General features: G+C 39.0%; 1 protein-coding gene across 1 annotated transcript in view; it reads right to left on the bottom strand.

Moving 5' to 3' along the window:
• The window catches only part of Tdg (Thymine DNA glycosylase), a 300,877-nt gene extending 292,310 nt beyond the window's left edge, over positions 1 to 8,567 (bottom strand). Inside the window, exon 1 of the mRNA XM_067758419.1 lies at positions 8,464 to 8,567. The gene's annotated coding sequence lies outside the window, so the exon portion shown is untranslated. The remainder of the gene's footprint in view (positions 1 to 8,463) is intronic.
• Positions 8,568 to 20,148: the final 11,581 nt, after the last annotated feature.

The raw sequence follows: 20,148 nt of genomic DNA on the forward strand, positions 1-20,148 counted from the left end.
AAGTCGTTTTGCAGAGTGGGGCCCTTGTAAAGCATGTCATTAAGGGAGCTGCCAGAATGGGATAACTTTGATGCATTGAAAACTACGCGAACCTTTGTAGTTTTACTGTCTGGCTTGATGACTGCATGATGTGGTAAATAAAATGAGAAATATTTACCGTCATTGATGATTTCTTGGGGTGAGGTGGGTTCCATGTTCCCCAGCGTGAAGTATTCTTCTAGGACCTCGGAGTACTTCTTCTGCAATGTCGGGTTCCTCTCCAAAGTCCGCTCGTTGCTGAGATATTGTTGTTGAGCTGCAATGCGGGAATGTCCAAGGGCAGTGGATTTGGGGAATTCTGGTTTCCGGGGGAGTCGAACCATGTATCTTCCATCTGCCTGTCGGGTTGTTGTGCGTTGATACAGCTCTTCACAAAAATCTTCTTAGCTGGATCGGGCTTGAGTCGTAGATATTTCTTCTTGCTCCCAAAATTTCATAAGGAGCGTATTTAGGGAGCCATTTTCAGATGGTCGAATCTGAGTGGTGAACGTTGAGATCCTTTCGGGAATTGGGCCACTGAGAATCCATCCGAATATCGAGTTCTGGGCTACGAGGCAGCCGCTTATATTGGTGTGTAGCCCTTCTAGGAGAATGCGGGGAATCACATCACTGCCGATGACCATATCAATACGGTGAGGGGTGAAACAGTCGGGATCGGCCAGTGTCAAATGAGATATTTTTTCCAAGTTTATATTTGAGATGTTGGTTGAGGGGAGAAAGTGGGTTAATTGTGGCAGAACAATGGCTTGGGTACTAATTTTTTGTAATTTGTCCGCTGAGCACAGTGTGACTTCGCAAATCTGTTTTGAGTCCTGTACCACTGTGCCTCCCATTCCCTAGATTTCAAACCTGGCTTCTTTAGTAGGGAGACGCAAAAGCTGTTGAATCCGGGACGAGATAAATGTTTTTTCGGAGCCTTGATCCACGAGAGCTCGAATATTGTTATATTCGCCATCACAATATATGGGAATTACCGCTGTTGGGAGAAGCGTAGTGACTTGGGAACTTGAATGGTGTGACAACACTTTATTCACACCCGATTGAGGTGAACTTTGTTCCGTGGGTAAGTGAGTTGAATTTTTCGAGCAACGGGGTGTTTCATCAGCAGCATGATGTTGGGTGGTGAGTTGGCTCGTCGTTCTCTGGGGTATCGCGTTATGAGCTTGATTTTGCGTGTTACGCGGGAAGTGCAGTAGGGAATGGTGTCTTTTTTGACAATACACGCACGAGAAGCTACTATGGCAATTATTGCTTGAGTGGGAGTTGGACAAGCAGTTTTCGCAGTGCCCGTTTTTGCGAACGTATTTTACGCGTTCGGCTACCGATAACGCTTTAAATTTGATACAGGTTTTCATTGCATGCCTGGAGTTGCATAATTTACATGAGATCGGCGGAGTTGATTCAGCAAGAAAATTTTGCGTTCGGTTTTTATTTGCGAACGTTGAGTTGTGAGATGGTGTTCTGGGAGTGAAATTTGAGTGAACTGGCTTTGGGTTGCCCGGCCGATAGGTATGAAGTCTTTCTACTACTTCATATCGGCTTGTGAGAAATTTGTTCATATCCGCCCAAAGAGGTAACTCTTTCCATGAGCTGAGTGATTGCTACCAGAGAGAGAGGGATTCACTGGGAAGTTTAGATGAGCAGAGATACACAAGAATGGGGTCCCAATTGCTGGTTGGGATTCCATGTGTGGAGAGAGTTGCTAAGCAATTGTTGATGGTTGATTGTAGGTTTTGAATTTTTTCACCATTTTCTGAGTAGATGGGAGGGAGATTTAAAAGAATTTCTAATTGCGTGTCTACCAATATTCTGCGGTTTTCATACCGAGATTTTATGGCATCCCAGGCGAGTTCAAATCTAATTTGTTCTTTAATTTAATAATTATCAATTCAATGTACAACAGAGTATATGTATTTAGGGTATAATTCATAAAGGTATACATATGTATATTTCTGGTGCTTCATATAAAATGTATAAGTGATAAATTCAAATATTATTATAAATTTCAAGTTATTTCAAAATGTATATTCTTTAGAAAAATATATGGATATGTGTATGTTGTGAGGATACAAAGTTCTCGACTTTGGGGTCCTCACAACACATGGGGTGTTAGTGAGTTATTAATATATGAGACAATCATATTTTGGGTAACAAGAATGACGAGGGGTGCTAGCCTGAGAACCAGGGTGCTATTGGGGAGGCAATACGCATAATTTTGTGATGTTTCGTGTGATAGTGCCTGCCTGAGTGCGAATCTCAGCGACGCGGATGATTTTATCATGCCCTGGGTGGAGTTTGGCAATGCGCCCAGCCTCCATTCATTTGGTGGCAGCAAGTTATCTTTAATGACCACGAGATCTCCTTCTTGAACGTTGGGTTCTTGACGCTTCCATTTGTGCCTCTTGTGAAGTTCCTTGAGATATTCATTTTTCCATCGGGTACTAAACTGCTGATGAATGACTTTCAGCTTTTGCCACTTATGTATCAAGGACATGTTCTCAGTAGTCGGTTCGGGCAAGGCGAGTATAGGGGCGCCACGCAGAAAGTGTCCAGGCGTGAATACTAGCAGGTCAGTGGGGTCCTGACACATAGGCGACAGCGGCCTTGAGTTGAGAACCGATTCAGTGCGAACGAGAAGCGTGGTGAATTCTTCGAAGGTAAACTTGTGATTTCCTGCGGCTTTCGTGAGATGTGCTTTGAAACTTTCCACCGCGGTTTCCCAGAGACCGCCCATGTGAGGGGCATAAGGAGGAATGAACTCCCAAGAGAAGCCTTGGGTTACATATTTGTGAGAGACGTCATTCCCGATTTCGTGAAGGAATTGTGAAAATTCCTTTTTGAATCTTCGGCTGGCCCCTACGAACGTTTTTCCGTTGTCACTCATCATCTTAGAGGGGAGACCACGGCGTCCAACAAATCGGGCGAAGGCAGCATTGAATGCTTCCGTAGTCAAATCGGAGCATAATTCCAGATGCACTGCCTTGGTGGAGAAACACACGAACACACACACATACCCTTTAGAGTAGGGGCGCGTCGTAGGGTAGAGGTTTTAACCGAGAATGGCCCCGCAAAATCCACCCCTGTGGTGTGAAAGGGAAGTGAGTAAGTACATCGCCCTCGGGGGGAGTGCGGACATAATCTGCGTTCGCATTTTTTGTTTGTAAATGGTGCACGTCTTGCAATGGAAAATGCATTTCTTGAGTATTTGTTTCAATCGGGGTATATAATATTCCTGCTGCACCATGCGAACCATTAATTGCTTTTCAGCATGCAGCATGTTTTCGTGGAGAAAAATTAGCAGCAGTGAACAAAACTTTGAGTTCCCAGGGAGAATAATCGGGTAACGTTCATTATCACTGACGTAGGCTTGGGATAAACGGCCATTAACTCGCATGACGTCCAACTTATCCAAAAGGGGGTTTAATGTAAACAGAGAGCTCTTTTTACTGATGGGTGTTGCCGATTGTAGTGCACGCATCTCACTTGGGTAGTGCATGAGTTGCGCTTGAGTAATAAGTTGTGTTTGTGCTCGAGTGACTTCACTCTGAGTCAATTAGAATGACTCGGGAATGTCATGCTTCCGCGATTTGTTGATAAATCGATACACGTATGACATCACTCTAAGGGCTCGAGGTAGGGAGGAGAACCGTTCAAGAATATCAATATGTTCGACCGTATGAAATGATTCAACCCGGAGTTGTTCGGGTGGCAAAAGGGAAGTTGGTCGTGCTTTTGGCCACATCGAAGAGATTTTTTGTAGCCAATCCGGACCTTTCCCCCACAAGTCACATATCGCGAGTTCTTGTGGGGTACAACCACGGGTGCCAAGATCGGCGGGGTTATCGGCACTCGACACATGCCTCCATGTGGTATTGCTCACATGATCGAGAATGAGAGATATTCGGTTGGCGGTGTGACGGTGTCACTTTGCTCTTCGCTACGAGTAGATGGGACGAGAAAGAGGTTTCATTTAGTTGTACGCGGAGGTATATACAGGCGCAGTATGCCTTTTCAGAGGCGTCTGAAAACCCATGCAGCTGGTTTGGGGAGAATTGCACCCAGCGGGGTATGGAAATTTTATTGATTTCGGGGAGATTGTTGCGTAACGCTGTCCATTTGTGAAATGCTCCGGGCTTGATGTGCTCCTCCCAATCGGTTCCTTCCATCCATAATTGTTGAAGGAGCATTTTTGCTGTGATCATTATTGGCGTTAGCCAATCTGCGGGGTCAAACAGTTTGGCTACCGCTGACAATATCTGGCGTTTTGTTCCATTTTATGCCTAGAGTTTTCGTGGAGCTGGAGTCCTGGAATTTTAGGAAGTCTATATCCAGCACTTCGGAATCGGGAACGAATTCTAAAATTTTTGAGTGATTTGCGGTAATTCTTCGGAGGGGAAAGCCGGCTGATTGTAGAGCGTCTTTTACTTGAACCATTGAGCTGATAGTGGACTGTATATTGTGGCCACCCGAGAGTATATCGTCCACATATGTTTCATGTAGAAGAATATCGGTGGCTAGAGGGAATTGCTCTTTACAATCTTGCGCCAACTGATGGAGAGTGCGTATAGCGAGATAGGGTGCGCAATTGACACCGAATGTAATCGTTTTTAAACGAAAGTCTTCTAAAGGCATATTTGGGGATCTACGGAAGACTATTCTTTGGAGGTCTAGGTCATCTTTGTGAACGAGAATTTGGCGATACATTTTCTATATATCGCCGTTAAACACAAATTGATAAAGTCGCCATTTTAGAATTATGAGCATTAAGTCGTTTTGCAGAGTGGGGCCCTTGTAAAGCACGTCATTAAGGGAGCTGCCAGAATGGGATAACTTTGATGCATTGAAAACTACGCGAACCTTTGTAGTTTTACTGTCTGGCTTGATGACTGCATGATGTAATAATGCATGATAAATAAAATGAGAAATATTTACCGTCCTTGATGATTTCTTGGGGTGAGGTGGGTTCCATGTTCCCCAGCGTGAGGTATTCTTCTAGGACCTCGGAGTACTTCTTCTGCAATGTCGGGTTCCTGTCCAAAGTCCGCTCATTGCTGAGATATTGTTGTTGAGCTGCAATGCGAATGCGGGAATGTCCAAGAGCAGTGGATTTGGGGAATTATGGTTTCCGGGGGAGTCGAACCATGTATCTGCCATCTGCCTGTCGAGCAACAGGGTGTTTCATCAGCAGCATGATGTTGGGTGGTGAGTTGGCTCGTCGTTCTCTGGGGTATCGCGTTATGAGCTTGATTTTGCGTGTTACGCGGGAAGTGCAGTAGGGAATGGTGTCTTTTTTGACAATACACGCACGAGAAGCTACTATGGCAATTATTGCTTGAGTGGGAGTTGGACAAGCAGTTTTCGCGGTGCCCGTTTTTGCGAACGTATTTTACGCGTTCGGCTACCGATAACGCTTTATTTTTGATACAGGTTTTCATTGCATGCCTGGAGTTGCATAATTTACATGAGATCGGCGGAGTTGATTCAGCAAGAAAATTTTGCGTTCGGTTTTTATTTGCGAACGTTGAGTTCTGAGATGGTGTTCTGGGAGTGAAATTTGAGTGAAGGGCTTTGGGTTGCCCGGCCGATAGGTATGAAGTCTTTCTACTACTTCATATCGGCTTGTGAGAAATTTGTTCATATCCGCCCAAAGAGGTAACTCTTTCCATGAGCTGAGTGATTGCTACCAGAGAGAGAGAGGGATTCACTGGGGAGTTTAGATGAGCAGAGATACACAAGAATGGGGTCCCAATTGCTGGTTGGGATTCCATGCGTGGAGAGAGTTGCTAAGCAATTGTTGATGGTTGATTGTAGGTTTTGAATTTTTTCACCATTTTCTGAGTAGATGGGAGGGAGATTTAAAAGAATTTCTAATTGCGTGTCTACCGATATTCTGCGGTTTTTATACCGAGATTTTAGGGCATCCCAGGCGAGTTCAAAACTTTCATCGGTGAGGGGGAACTGTTTGACTATTTGTCCTGCCTGGCTTCTGGTTTTCTGACGCAAATTGTAAAGCTTTTGTGCTGGAGAGAGTTTGGGATGATTCTTGTAGACGGCTGTGAACATATCTCTGAACGCAGGCCAATCCTCATATCCACCGTGAAAAATTTCTGTGTCACATGCTGGCACCTTGAGAAACATTCCTTGAGAGTTGTGAAATATTCTTATTTGAATGAAGAGATATTTACTATTTGGGCGTCAGAATATTAATTGTTTATTAACAAAAATTCTTCCCTTTTCATACAAAATATCTTAACCTATACATTTGCAATTAACCTAATATTTATGAATTAAAAATGTGTAAATTTGTATTGTCAGTATTTGTGTATTTAGGTATGTAGTGTAAGTGTTCATGTAGATTTGTATTATTGATATTTACTTATGTAAGCTTGCACTATTGATATTCTTATTTGTAAGTTTGTATTGTTGATATTCATATGTGTAGATTTGTATTGCAACGCCAGCAGATTGATACTTGTATGCATTATGTAAAATATTTGTATGTGCATATTTGGTTAATTCATATTAACAAAGTAAACACTTCAAATGGATTGTATGTACATATTAATGTGAGAGTCTAACATTGACAATCGGCAAGTGCATTGATCGGGGTGATTGACTGATTAGGGTGTGAACAGACAAGGGTTTCATATTCGGCGTTCCATTGATGTTGGGTCGCCGCTTGTGCGAGGTCAATGTAATTTATGTCGCCCAATATTGCAATATGATTATGTTATTATTGTGTGTTCGGTTCAGAAGAAATGTATTGGCATAGAAGTTCATGATACGTAATGCCGAAAATGTATTGGGCATGACGCATAATGCTATAGTTGGAATTTTGTGGATTTGTGGTTTGGGCAGGAGATGGCTGTGACTGAGGATTCGGCTGTATAAGTTGAAATGCTTCAAGAATTTGGGATTTGCATAGCTCGCAACTTTCTGAGCATTTGCTATATTTTTGCCCGACTGAACCGCTAGATTCTGCGAATTCTGTTGATCGAGACACTGCTCTGAATGAGAATACTAAAGAATCCCATAGCTTATTGAGTTGCTGTATTTTTACATTGAGTAGGGTTAGGGTTAAGTCGTTTATGATTACCGATGACCATTTTGAGTAAAACGTTTCGAGCCGGTTGCTTTCGAAAATAAAGTCTTGTAGACTTGCACCAATTTCTGACTCGTCTTTTTTGGCATTTTCAATTTTATTTTGGATCGGAGATTTGAGAATATTAAAATTTTTTTTTTTAAATATTATTGATGCTCTACTGTATTGATGGATTTAATTTGAAACGTGTCAACAGGAGTGGAGTGTATGTTTTTATTTGTTTCGCTTGTTTGAAATAAAAAATTTTGGTGGTCCTGTTTAGTGAACCACCACTGTAGCCGATTGGTGTGGGAGCAAAAGGTGGTGGTTTTTTGCGTGTTTGTATTTGATAAGCTGCAACTTGCAGACCCACCTATTGTTAGCGACAGAGCCGCTAGAAATAACACTTGAGTGAAGGAAATGCAATCAAAGTTGAGAATATGTATTTGCCTGTATGTGTGAGTGTTTATATATTTGGTATATGACGGCGGAGTTGTTATCATAATTTTAATGTATAGCGACAGGAGATGTACATTAGCCACGTATTAAAATATTGCAGTTTTTTTTATTTTTTTTTTTATTCTTCTTGATTTGGTATATATATGCTTATATGTATATATATATTTTTAGAGTGGCTGAGTGCAATTAACGGGATCCTGTTGAGAGGGTAGATATTTTTCGAGAGAAATTTATTGGCACGGCCAAGAATTTGAGATCTCAATTATAAGTATATGAATCGATAGGTATGTGAGATCTACCATGGGATATATACTCGCGATGAGACGTGGGTATATTTAAATAAATGAAATAAACGTGATGAAATGCAGTTGGAGTATTAGAGATATATTACGTATATATCTTTGTAGCGGTTTATTCAGAGTACTTTTGAGAGTGGGAGTGTGTTTTCGAGTCGGATATTGCGGTAATTATGTTTTTGGGGTATGTATCGCGAAAAACATTCCGGCTTTAGGTCCAATTTTTAGTATTAAAACACCAAAAATTGTTTTTTCTTTAGTTTACCAATATATTTCGGTTACACACGGTAACCGTCTTCAGGGCTTTGAAATTATTTTACACGTCTTCGCTGTTTAACGTGGAGCTAGTCACTAGAAATATATTGGTAAACTAAAGAAAAAACAATTTTTGGTGTTTTAATACTAAAAATTGGACCTAAAGCCGGTTAAAAAAATACCTTGTTAACAGAAAAAGGTCGCCAAAGGATTTCATTGAAAAAACATTCCAAGAGAATATTGTTACGGGAAATTAAAGTTCGACAACTTAATTATACCGTATATAAAACCGCTACTTATTTACATACGTAATATGTGTATTTCGAGACTTACCGAGCTTCTTGTTACCCTCTAATATTTTGTGAGTTTTGTAGACTGTACCTCTTGATTGCCTTTCCCCTTGTTGTTTTTTTTTTTGTTAAATTAGTAGTTCTTCGGTCGTATATGTACCAGTAGTTATTAGAGTTATGTATATTTTTAAATGCCTTTACATAGGCTAGTATTTAAGTGATTGTGAGGATATTTTCGAAAGTGGTAAAAGTTCACTATTTGAATTTTTTCGGATACTCATTTAAGTCACGTATTTTTTTGTTTGTTTTTCCCAGGAAGTGTGAGTATTTTTCTTCACTTAAATATATCTAATTTTTTGTAAGGTAAGTATTTAGCTTTAGTTTTTTTTTCAAACCTTTATTTACACGTATATTTATTTTTCCTTTCTCAGAGAATTTTCCTTAGGTAAGTGATTTTATTTTTTAACCACTTTCTTTTCTTTTTTCAGATTTATGTTTCCACCAACATACACAACCTCGCCTTTGTTTTCCAAATTTCCTTTTTTTCTCTGTTTCAACTTTTGTACACTTTTTCGGCCACCCTAATGTGGCGTATTTTACAATTGTTTTTGTTTTAAGCACTTAGTTTTGTTTTATATTTGAATTAATTTACCGGCCGCGTCGTTTCACGAATTATGTTGTATTAAATCAGTTTTTATATTAAATTATTTCGCACTGCACCCAGTGCCTGTGTATGTATGTATGTATATATACTATTTTTATTTTAGCCGGCGGTTCTTCTTTAGCCGCGAAGGATCATGTTTGATTCCAAAATATGGGGATCTGGGACTCAATGTGCAGACGCACAAAGTAGGGACCTGAGCAATAGAGTGCCGATGCACCAGCGAATCCTATCTCCAAATAAATCACAACACTTAATAATTTCTTCGTGCTTTATTGTAAAGAATTTATAAACACTTTGTCGTGACGACCACGAATCATTCACGTTTTTTTCTTGTACTTTGTAGTCGCACACTCATTCGCAAAATATAAACGTTTAGATATTATTTAATTCAATAAAAATCGGAAATTAATTTGTTAATATTACAATAGATTTGTATTAGCTACAATTTTCAACAAGTTGAAGATAGCGTTTGCAATAAGATTATATGCTGCACGTTTTCAAACGCTTCGAACACAGCAATTAAATTGTTATGAGAGATTTTCCTAATTGAGCAACTTTGCTATTTGACACTTTTCAGAACTGAACATGCGATGCGGACGCGGCGGCGTTTTTTACTTCTCTCGTTAATCGTCTATGCTTAACTAACTTCTTTGCATATAATTCATTTCAATATTAGCATTAATATGTATGTACATAGGTAAGTGTTTTGCATTCCAATATTTAGCGGTGTTTTGGTTATACATAAATGGTAAATGTTCAACCAGATAAAGGTGAGTATATACAATTCCTTACAGGGTGAGGATACTTATTATTTTAAAGGTAAATATAAAGATACTTCAGATATGTATTTTGGTAAGTATAAAGCTAAGGATTTCATAAAGGTGTAAGTATACATAGGTATATTAGTATAAGGTAAGTAATTTATATATATATATATATATATATATATACATATTATTTCAATATTTCAATTTCATTTCTGTATTTATTAATTTTAGTCCTCGAATTGGATGAGGTTTTCATGCATGTCTGCAACAAGGAAAATAATAATTTGTTATTAAAAACGACTTTTTTATGGCAAAGTATATTAATTGACGAAAATTTTGATGTAGAAAACGTTGAGTTTGGATAAACCGTTCAATTAAAATAACATGATCAAAAACTCTAACTGTTAATAACTAATGAAAAAAAATGTTTTCCAAAAATATTTTGGGGGAGATCGTTTTTACCTCCAAACCGATTAAAAACCGCATTAATCAATGTAAACTGAAACTATCGATTTTAAGTGGCTCACTTGAGAAATTTCGACCCATTACTGAATGGTATTTTTATACTCAGTTGAGCAGAGCTCACAGAGTATATTAACTTTGATTGGATAACGGTTGGTTGTACAGGTATAAAGGAATCGAGATAGATATAGACTTCCATATATCAAAATCATCAGTATCGAAAAAAAATGTGATTGAGCCATGTCCGTCCGTCCGTCCGTCCGTCCGCCTGTCCGTTAACACGATAACTTGAGTAAATTTTGAGGTATCTTGATGAAATTTGGTACGTAGATTCCTGGGCGCTCATCTCAGATCGCTATTTAAAATGAACGATATCGCACTATAACCACGCCCACTTTTTCGATATCGAAAATTTCGAAAAACCGAAAAAATGCGATAATTCATTGCCAAAGGCGGCTAAAGCGATGAAACTTGGTAGATGGGTTGACGTTATGACGCAGAATAGAAAATTAGTAAGATTTTGGACAATGGGCGTGGCACCGCCCACTTTTACAAGAAGGTAATTTAAAAGTTTTGCAAACTGTAATTTGGCAGTCGTTGAAGATATCATGATGCAATTTGGCAGGGACGTTACTACTATTACTATATATGTGCTAAATAAATATTAACAAAAATCGATGAAGAACACGCCCACTTTTAAAAAAAAATTTTTTTTAATTCAAATTTTAACAAAAAATTTAATATCTTTACTGTATATAAGTAAATTAAGTCAAAATTTAACTCCAGTAATGATATGATGCAACAAAATACAAAAATAAAAGAAAATTTCAAAATGGGCGTGGCTCCGCCCATTTTCATTTAGTTTGTCTAGAATACTTTTAATGCCATAAGTCGAACAAAAATTTACCAATCCTTCTCAAATTTGGTACGGGCATAGATTCTATGACGGTAACTGTTCTCTATGAAAATGGGCGAAATCGGTGGAAGCCATGCCCAGTTTTTATACACAGTCCACCGTGTGTCCTTCCGCTCGGCCGTTAACACAATAACTTGAGCAAAAACCGATATATCTTTACTAAGCTTAGCCCACGTACTTATCTGAACTCACTTTATCTTGGTATAAAAAATGGCCGAAATCCGACCATAACCACGCCCACTTTATCGATATCGAAAATTACGAAAAATGAAAAAAATGCCATAATTCTATACCAAATACGAAAAAAGGGATGAAACATGGTAACTGGATTGGTTTATTGACGCAAAATATAACTTTGGAAAAAACTTTGTAAAATGGGTGTGACACCTACCATATTAAGTAGAAGAAAATGAAAAAGTTCTACAAGGCGAAATCAACAGCCCTTGGAATCTTGGCAGGAATACTGTTAGTGGTATTGCATATATAAATAAATTAGCAGTACCCGACAGATGATTTTCTGGGTCACCCTGGTCCACATTTTGGTCGATATCGCGAGAACGCCTTCACATATACATCTGAGGGCTACTCGCTTTTAAAACCCTCATTAATACCTTTAATTTGATATCCGTATCGTACAAACACATTCTAGAGTCACCCCTGGCCCGCCCTAATGGCGATATCTCGAAAAGGCGTCCACCTATAGACCTAATGCCCACTCCCTCTTAAAATGTTCAGTAACACCTTTCGTTTGATACCCATATCGTACAAACATTCTAGAGTTACCCCTGGCCCACCCTAATGGCGATATCTCGAAAAGGCGTCCACCTATAGTCCTAATGTCCACTCCCTCTTAAAATGCTCAGTAACACCTTTCGTTTGATACCCATATCGTACAAACATTCTAGAGTCACCCCTGGCCCACCCTAATGGCGATATCTCGAAAAGGCGTCCACCTATAGACTTAATGCCCACTCCCGCTTAAAATGCTCAGTAACACCTTTCGTTTGATATCCATATCGTACAAACATTCTAGAGTCACCCCTGGTCCACCCTAATGGCGATATCTCGAAAAGGCGTCCACCTATAGACCTAATGCCCACTCGCTCTTAAAATGCTAAGTAACACCTTTCGTTTGATACCCATATCGTACAAACATTCTAGAGTCACCCTTGGTCCACCTTTATGGCGATATCTCGAAAAGGCGTCCACCTATAGAACTAAGGATTACTCCCTTTTAAAATACTCATTACCACCTTTCATTTGATACCCATATCGTACAAACACATTCTAGAGTCACCCTGGCCCACCCTAATGGCGATATCTCGAAAAGGCGTCCACCTATAGACCTAATGCCCACTCCCTCTTAAAATGCTCAGTAACACCTTTCGTTTGATACCCATATCGTACAAACATTCTAGAGTCACCCTTGGTCCACCTTTATGGCGATATCTCGAAAAGGCGTCCACCTATAGAACTAAGGATTACTCCCTTTTAAAATACTCGTTACCACCTTTCATTTGATACCCATATCGTACAAACACATTCTAGAGTCACCCCTGACCCACCCTAATGGCGATATCTCGAAAAGGCGTCCACCTAAAGACCTAATGCCCACTCCCTCTTAAAATGCTCAGTAACACCTTTTGTTTGATACCCATATCGTACAAACATTCTAGAGTCACCCCTGGCCCACCCTAATGGCGATATCTCGAAAAGGCGTCCACCTATAGACCTAATGCCCACTCCCTCTTAAAATGCTCAGTAACACCTTTCGTTTGATACCCATATCGTACAAACACATTCCAGAGTCACCCCTGCCCCACCCTAATGACGATATCTCGAAAAGGCGTCCACCTATAGACCTCATGCCCACTCCCTCTTAAAATGCTCAGTAACACCTTTCGTTTGATACCCATATCGTACAAACATTCTAGAGTCACCCTTGGTCCACCTTTATGGCGATATCTCGAAAAGGCGTCCACCTATAGAACTAAGGATTATTCCCTTTTAAAATGCTCATTACAATCTTTCATTTGATACCCATATCATACAAACACATTCTAGAGTCACCCCTGGCCCACCCTAATGGCGACATTTCGAAAAGGCGTCCACCTATAGACCTAATGCCCACTCCCTCTTAAAATGCTCAGTAACACTTTTCGTTTGATACCCATATCGTACAAACATTCTAGAGTCACCCCTGGCCCACCCTAATGGCGATATCTCGAAAAGGCGTCCACCTATAGACCTAATGCCCACTCCCTCTTAAAATGCTCAGTAACACCTTTCCTTTGATTCCCATATCGTACAAACACATTCTAGAGACACCCCTGGTTCACCTTTATGGCGATATCTCGAAACGGCATCCACCTATGGAACTAAGGATCACTCCTTTTCAAAATACTCATTAACAGCTTTCATTTGATACCCATATCGTACAAACACATTCTAGAGTCACCCCTGGTCCACCTTAATGGCGATATCTCGAAAAGGCGTCCACCGATAGACCCAAGACCCACTCCCTCTTAAAATGCTCAGTAACACCTTTCATTTGATACCCATATCGTACAAACAAATTCTAGAGTCAGCCCTGGTCCACCTTTATGGCGATATCCCTAAATGGCGTCCATCCATAGAACTATGGCCTACTCTCTCTTAAAATACTCTTTAATACCTTCCATTTGATACACATATCATACAACCACATTCCAGGGTTACCCTAGGTTCGTTTTCCTACATGGTGATTTTCCTTATTTTGTCTCCATAGCTCTCAACTGAGTTTGTAATGTTCGGTTACACCCGAACTTAGCCTTCCTTACTTGTTGTAATTGAAATTAGCTGAACCCGAATTTGGATATTTTTGAATTACCGCATGCTTTCCGTTGATAGCTCCTAAACAATTTGACAGCTGCCATAAATCAGAGAATCGTCTCGCAATTCTCTCCAACCTTCCTATTTGGCAACGTCATATAAGAATCTTTAAGTGAATTCCATATAGCGTTTGTTGTTTCTTCAACAATTACTCCGATTGTACGTTCTCCTCTTTGAAAATATAAAGCGAGCGCATTGAACGTGCATCCTGTAGCCAGATACCTAAGCAAAAAGTTATAAAGAATTTAGACCACTCACTTAAAACAGGTTCGCCACCAACTCAATTCAAAGATAATCAGTTCTAATGTAAAGCTCCGACTCAGAAAGTATTCCTATAACCAATCGAATTTGTCAGCAGAAGAGGGTTGTTCTTTTTGCAGCAACACCTAACCCTAGGAGTTTTAACAGAGTTGGACGACAAAGAAATTGCTGTTAGAGTTGTTGGTTCCACATTACAGTTGAATCGGTGGTGTATGCCATGCGGAGACATACCCCATGCCAGATATTCATGACGCATGCCGGTGTGATTATGGATAAGTGAAAATTTACCCTGGAACAGTATCCAGATCGAATTCGAGCAAGAGACAAGGTGACAAGAAACTCACTGGGAAGTGTTTAATTACCCCAGGTGACGGAAGGTTTAACCAGATTATGAAAGGCGAGGTGGTCTCGGGCCCTGAAAGTGTGCGTACTTTTCTGCAATGTATGGAAATGCGGTTTAAGCCAACTGTGTTTGGAAACCTTTGCGGGCCAGCACGTATTTATCTGAATAACATGGTTTTCGGTCGGGAAATCCCGGTTTAGAAAATTTCAGCAGCAGCTTGTTTAGCACACAATTGCGATCTTCAACAAGGAGGAGTTCGTGTTATTTAGATGTCATAACCAGACATTCCATGGCAGTTATGAGTGTACAATTATGGTAGGCCTGCAACTTTATCCAGTGGAGGTTATGAAGATCGGAAGCACATATTGGTGACTCAAAAAAAAAAAACAGATCGGTCATCGCTGGAGATGTTTATGTTGATCGATACAATCAGAAATTGTTGTTGAAACCGTTTTGAATTGAAATTTCTTTTTTTCACTTATGCGCGGTGGTGAAAACTTTCATTTTTAATTTTATACACAATCGCTTTTGTATAATGGAAATTATACAGTATAAATTAATTTGTGTACTTTTTTTTGAAATATTTTTCGTTTTGTAGTGACGCTTGGAAGTAGCTACGTATGCAGACCTTGAAGCGTGGAGGAATTTAACCTACATGAAATATCTTATACGCGTCTATGACGCGTAGCGCGTGTGCACCTTGCGTTAGTGGCAATAATGGCAATGCTGATTTGGATGTGTTTGTGTAGTATAAGTGGATCCATGTCTCATATTTTAGGCCTTTAGTTTTTCAAGAGAGTATTGTTAAATACATTTCTGTTCACTTTGGCATTTCTTCTTCCAAACTAGCTTGCCTCAAATTGACTAACAGAGTTGTCAATGTAAACTTTCTGATGAGAATTTAATTTAAAATTGGTGTGTTTGCATCTGACTATAGCAAACTTTTTAACGTTTCGCTGTGGCCTACCAACGTAATTATTAAACCCTTCCCTTTCTTCCGAAGCGCGGAGAAACACTATCTATCGTAGATTTAACTGATTCCTTAAAAATGGTCTTAACGAGCGATTTCCTCTAAATTTGTCGGTCGAATCGCTAAACTGTTGAATAAATCACTCCAATATTCAGTATTGCCAACTGGTCTTTATTTAGATTACTTTGGGTGTAGTACGTCACAATTATACTTCACAGCCAATAGCGTGCTTAAATGAAAACTGGTTAGTTATTACTCAGCTTGCGCTGCTTTTGCACTCTCGGTTTCCTTGTTCACCCATTTCTCCTAAGGTCTAGTAATTTCGCGAACGGTTGTACCTCATGCTTGGTTAGTTACCAGCTATATACATATACTAGCAGCCCGCACCTTTTCTCACACCGGTTGCAATGTTTAAAAATAGTAATTTGTTGTTGCATTTTTAATTAATAGTTCTATTAAAAAATAGAGATAATTCATAAAAAAATTAAGTCTAAAGCGAAGTTAAATATATATCCATATATATTAACTGTTCATATTCAGTTAGTTTTTATTTTCTTGCTTATAAAATTTCATTGTATACAATGTTTGCAGCTTTCCCATCCGGAGCCAAAACATATGAATTATCTTTGTTTGTTACACGGGATAGAGCTACATATAATTATTGCCCATGTGTGAAACATTGAGCTTTTAGGTCCAAACCGGCTACTTAAGTGTTTGTCCTTGAGCCTTATTTATTGTTACTGCAAAACATAATTTGACTGGAAACTGTAGCTGTTTAAATTGAAATGGGAGATCTGTTGGTACTGTCGGGATTCTTGGAATCAAGAAATTTTCTCCAGCACCAGAACCAGTGAAAATTGAACACAAAATCAAATATTATTATGAAAAATTATTGTTTAATTAATTGTTTTCATTTCCTCTCCTATCCTTTCCTTTCCTATCCTTTCCTTTATACTCCTTTCTTATCCTCTTTTCTCCTATCCTCTGCTTTCCTTTCCTGTCTTTCCTTTCCTCTTCTTTCGTTTCCCTTCCGTTCCTTTACTTCCCTTTTTTTTCTATTATTTGTCCTTTCAAAAAAGTTCACTGAAAAATTATACCAAATAATAGAGAAAATCCCACTGTATGGTACTGTATGGTACTTACCTTTGCAATAATATTGATAAAAAAAGCTCACTTTTGTTTCGATTTTAAATTAAATAAAGTTAATTATTAGCACAGCTTAAACAACTTACGTACAAATTTTAGCAGGAAAATTCGTGAAAACCAACTGTTCTTTCTAAAATAACTCCTTTCGGGCTGCCACAAAAAAACATTAAAAATGGATACTCATTTAATTTGTCTTTACGATCAGCATACAAATTAGCATAAAAAATATATTGAAGAATTAAATCTCCTTAGTACACAAATATTAGCATATATTTGCAAGCAAAAATAAAACTTTTGTTTAAGAATTTTAAGGAAATGTTCAATATTTTTAACGAAAGAGTATTTTTCAAGAGATGTATGCCTTGTTAACCATTTATGTTGCATTAACTTGGCAACAGGCATAAATATGTATGTACATTAGACCATTAGACTGGGTCGATTTATTAACCGATATCGCGCCAACGATTTTTCGATATCATGTACATACATATGTCAAGCTGATATGATGTGAAAGTACATACATACATCCATACATATAAATGTACTCCCGAAGTCAAAGAACGCATGTCTCACTCAAACCAATTTGCGCGCACATTTGACACCGAACAACCACACACACTGCATTTTTTGGTAAAAATGTTCCTTTTGTTTAAACAATCTTGCTGATATAAGAAAGGAATCAAGCATATTTTTTGATGCAGAACGAAGGTAAATATTTCAAAGTTTTACTGCAAAGTAGAATTTTTTTAATACATCCATCCGTTTATGAGTTATAGCTATGTAAACAAAAAATTATTAAGATGTATACCATCCAGCTCTGGTTTTAAACGCAAAGCAACTGGCTCATAGGGTATCATCAACCATTAGATTGCCGTGACTAACTTGTTGCAGTTCACAACATATGGGCTGAACGTGTTTTAAGGTTAACAGCGAAATTTATGTCAAATTTATTAATAATTTGCTGACCAGTTTGTTATTTATTAGCATTTTATTAGGCTTTGCTGGTCTAGTGTAGTTAGTCCAAGTAAAAACTCGTACTTTTTCCAATATCACCCTACGTTTCGCCAAGCTCCTTGGCATATTCAGGGGTATAATCTTTATTTTAAACAAAAAATAACAAAAAACCAATCAAAAACAAACAGAAAATCAATTTTTGAAAACACATAAATCACTATAAAAACATTGGTGACAAACTTACATAAAAAGTATTAAATTAACGTGTAAACATCACACAACATAAAACAACAAACACTTAAAACTAAAAACATCCATCAGTACGATGGTCATTGGGTACTTTTGTCATATTAAAATGTCATAAACAAGCCAAATAGCTAGCAGCAATAAACTTGGTGTCTTCTTTTCTGTTCATCGTTCTCTCCCTTCTTTGTAATATGTGTAAGCTTTCCAAAGTGTATCTCGTCTTTTCTCTCTTCTCCACGTCTATTATTGTTGCATTTTTTAGATCAGGTGTATGTCCGTGTGTTAGTGCGTGTTGAGCAAGTGCAGTGATGTTTTTCTTCTTTCTTATATCGGCGTCATGCTCTGCCAGTCGGGTTCCTAGTGCCCGTTTCGTTGTTCCAACGTAGATTTTGTTGCAGTTCTCGTTGTCTCCACCTTTGCATGGAATTTGGTAAACCACGTTGTTTTGTTGGTGTGGTTCTATACGGCTTTTTGTACGTGTAAAAATGGTAGAGAGTGTGCAGTTCGAATTGTATGCGAGAGATATGTTCGGTTGTTTGTTTTTTCATGTCTTGATTGAAGTTTTCCGTAAGCTTCGGAATGTATGTGACACTGTGGTATTGCTTTGTCTCCCTTGTGTTGTTAGTTGATGTTATTTATTGCGCTCTGTTTACTTCTAATAATTTGTGTTGTATTAGGGATGTAATTAAGTGGCTCGGTTAATTATTGTTTATTAGTATGCTGTATATTTTTGTTTTATTTTTTCCCCAGAACTGTTTGTGGCGTAAACGTAAATAGTTTGTGCATGAGGCTTTTTGTTGTATTTACTTTGTATTTTGTGGGATGCGAGGATAGAAAGTTTATTATTCTGCCGGAGGATATGGATTTAGAATACCAGTCCAGCACTATTTCGTTGTTTTTCCTGTGAATAAAAATAAAAATCATTTATGCTGATTTCAGTAAAGCTTTCGAAAAAGTTTCCCACTCACTTCTTTTGTTCAAACTCGATCGATTTGGCTTCCCGCCTTTGTTTCTATCCTGGGTATCTTCATACTTGATGCAAAGAAAACATTCAGCTATATTTAATAACTGTAGGTCAGAATCTGTCGATGTTACGTCTGGTTTTCCACAGGGCAGCCACCTTGCTAAAGTGTTGTTTCTGCTGTTCAATCACGACATTCGAAATGTTTTGAAGTACTGCAAGTCCCCTAATATATGTTGATGATGTCAACTTGTTATGCGCAGAAGTGGATAGATCAAATCTACAATTGGATCTGAATAGTCTAATTGAATGATGTAGCGTAAATGTAATGTCACTTAATCTGCCGAAGTGCAGGATCATATGCTTTACAACTTTCAACCAGTCCCACGAGTATATGATTGATGATTATATAATAAGCGCTTCCTAAGGCAGTCGGTTCTATGTACCGGAGCGAATTAGGATTTTTCCCGTCCAAGGACTGTCATTTCAGTGTAACCCCATTTAATTTGTTGCGTCCCCGCATACCCAAATACACCGGGTACCCCAATGCTTACCCAAGGACGTCCAGTCCCAGGGCCACAACAGCAGTTGCGTCCTAGCCTTTCACAGCCCAGGCGTAGTCACCCGTCTTTTACCCGCAGAGTGACGCCATCTCCCCCGTTGCACCTCAGAATTCTGCAGTTAAACTGTAATGGATTAACTGAGAAGATCACGGATATAGTCGATTTCATGAAGCGGCACAACATCCGCATTGCTGCGATTCAAGACTCTAAACTTACAGCAAGATCTGCTCTGCAGACCTATTCTGGGTATAATGTCCACAGGAAAGATCGCGAGAGCGGAGATGTAGGCGGCCTCGCGTTTATCATACACCACTCTGTGCAATAACATATATTTCTTCCCGACATCGGCCGCAGGGACAGTGTCTTAGAACGTCAAGGCTTATCTGTCCGGTCAGGCGATGCAAACCTAGAAATCATCAATATCTACATCCCTCCTGCCACCTGTTGCCCCAGTAGATACCGCCCTAATATCATCGCCTTACTCACTGGCAATAATCGCATTATCTTAGGCGATTTCAATGCCCATCACGATCTATGGCATTCAAACTAGCAGGCAGACAGTAGGGGTGAGATTTTGGCGGATCAAATAGAAGAAATGACGTTC

The sequence above is a fragment of the Eurosta solidaginis genome, chromosome X, assembly GCF_040869045.1.
Source record: "Eurosta solidaginis isolate ZX-2024a chromosome X, ASM4086904v1, whole genome shotgun sequence".
Lineage (NCBI taxonomy): Eukaryota > Metazoa > Arthropoda > Insecta > Diptera > Tephritidae > Eurosta > Eurosta solidaginis.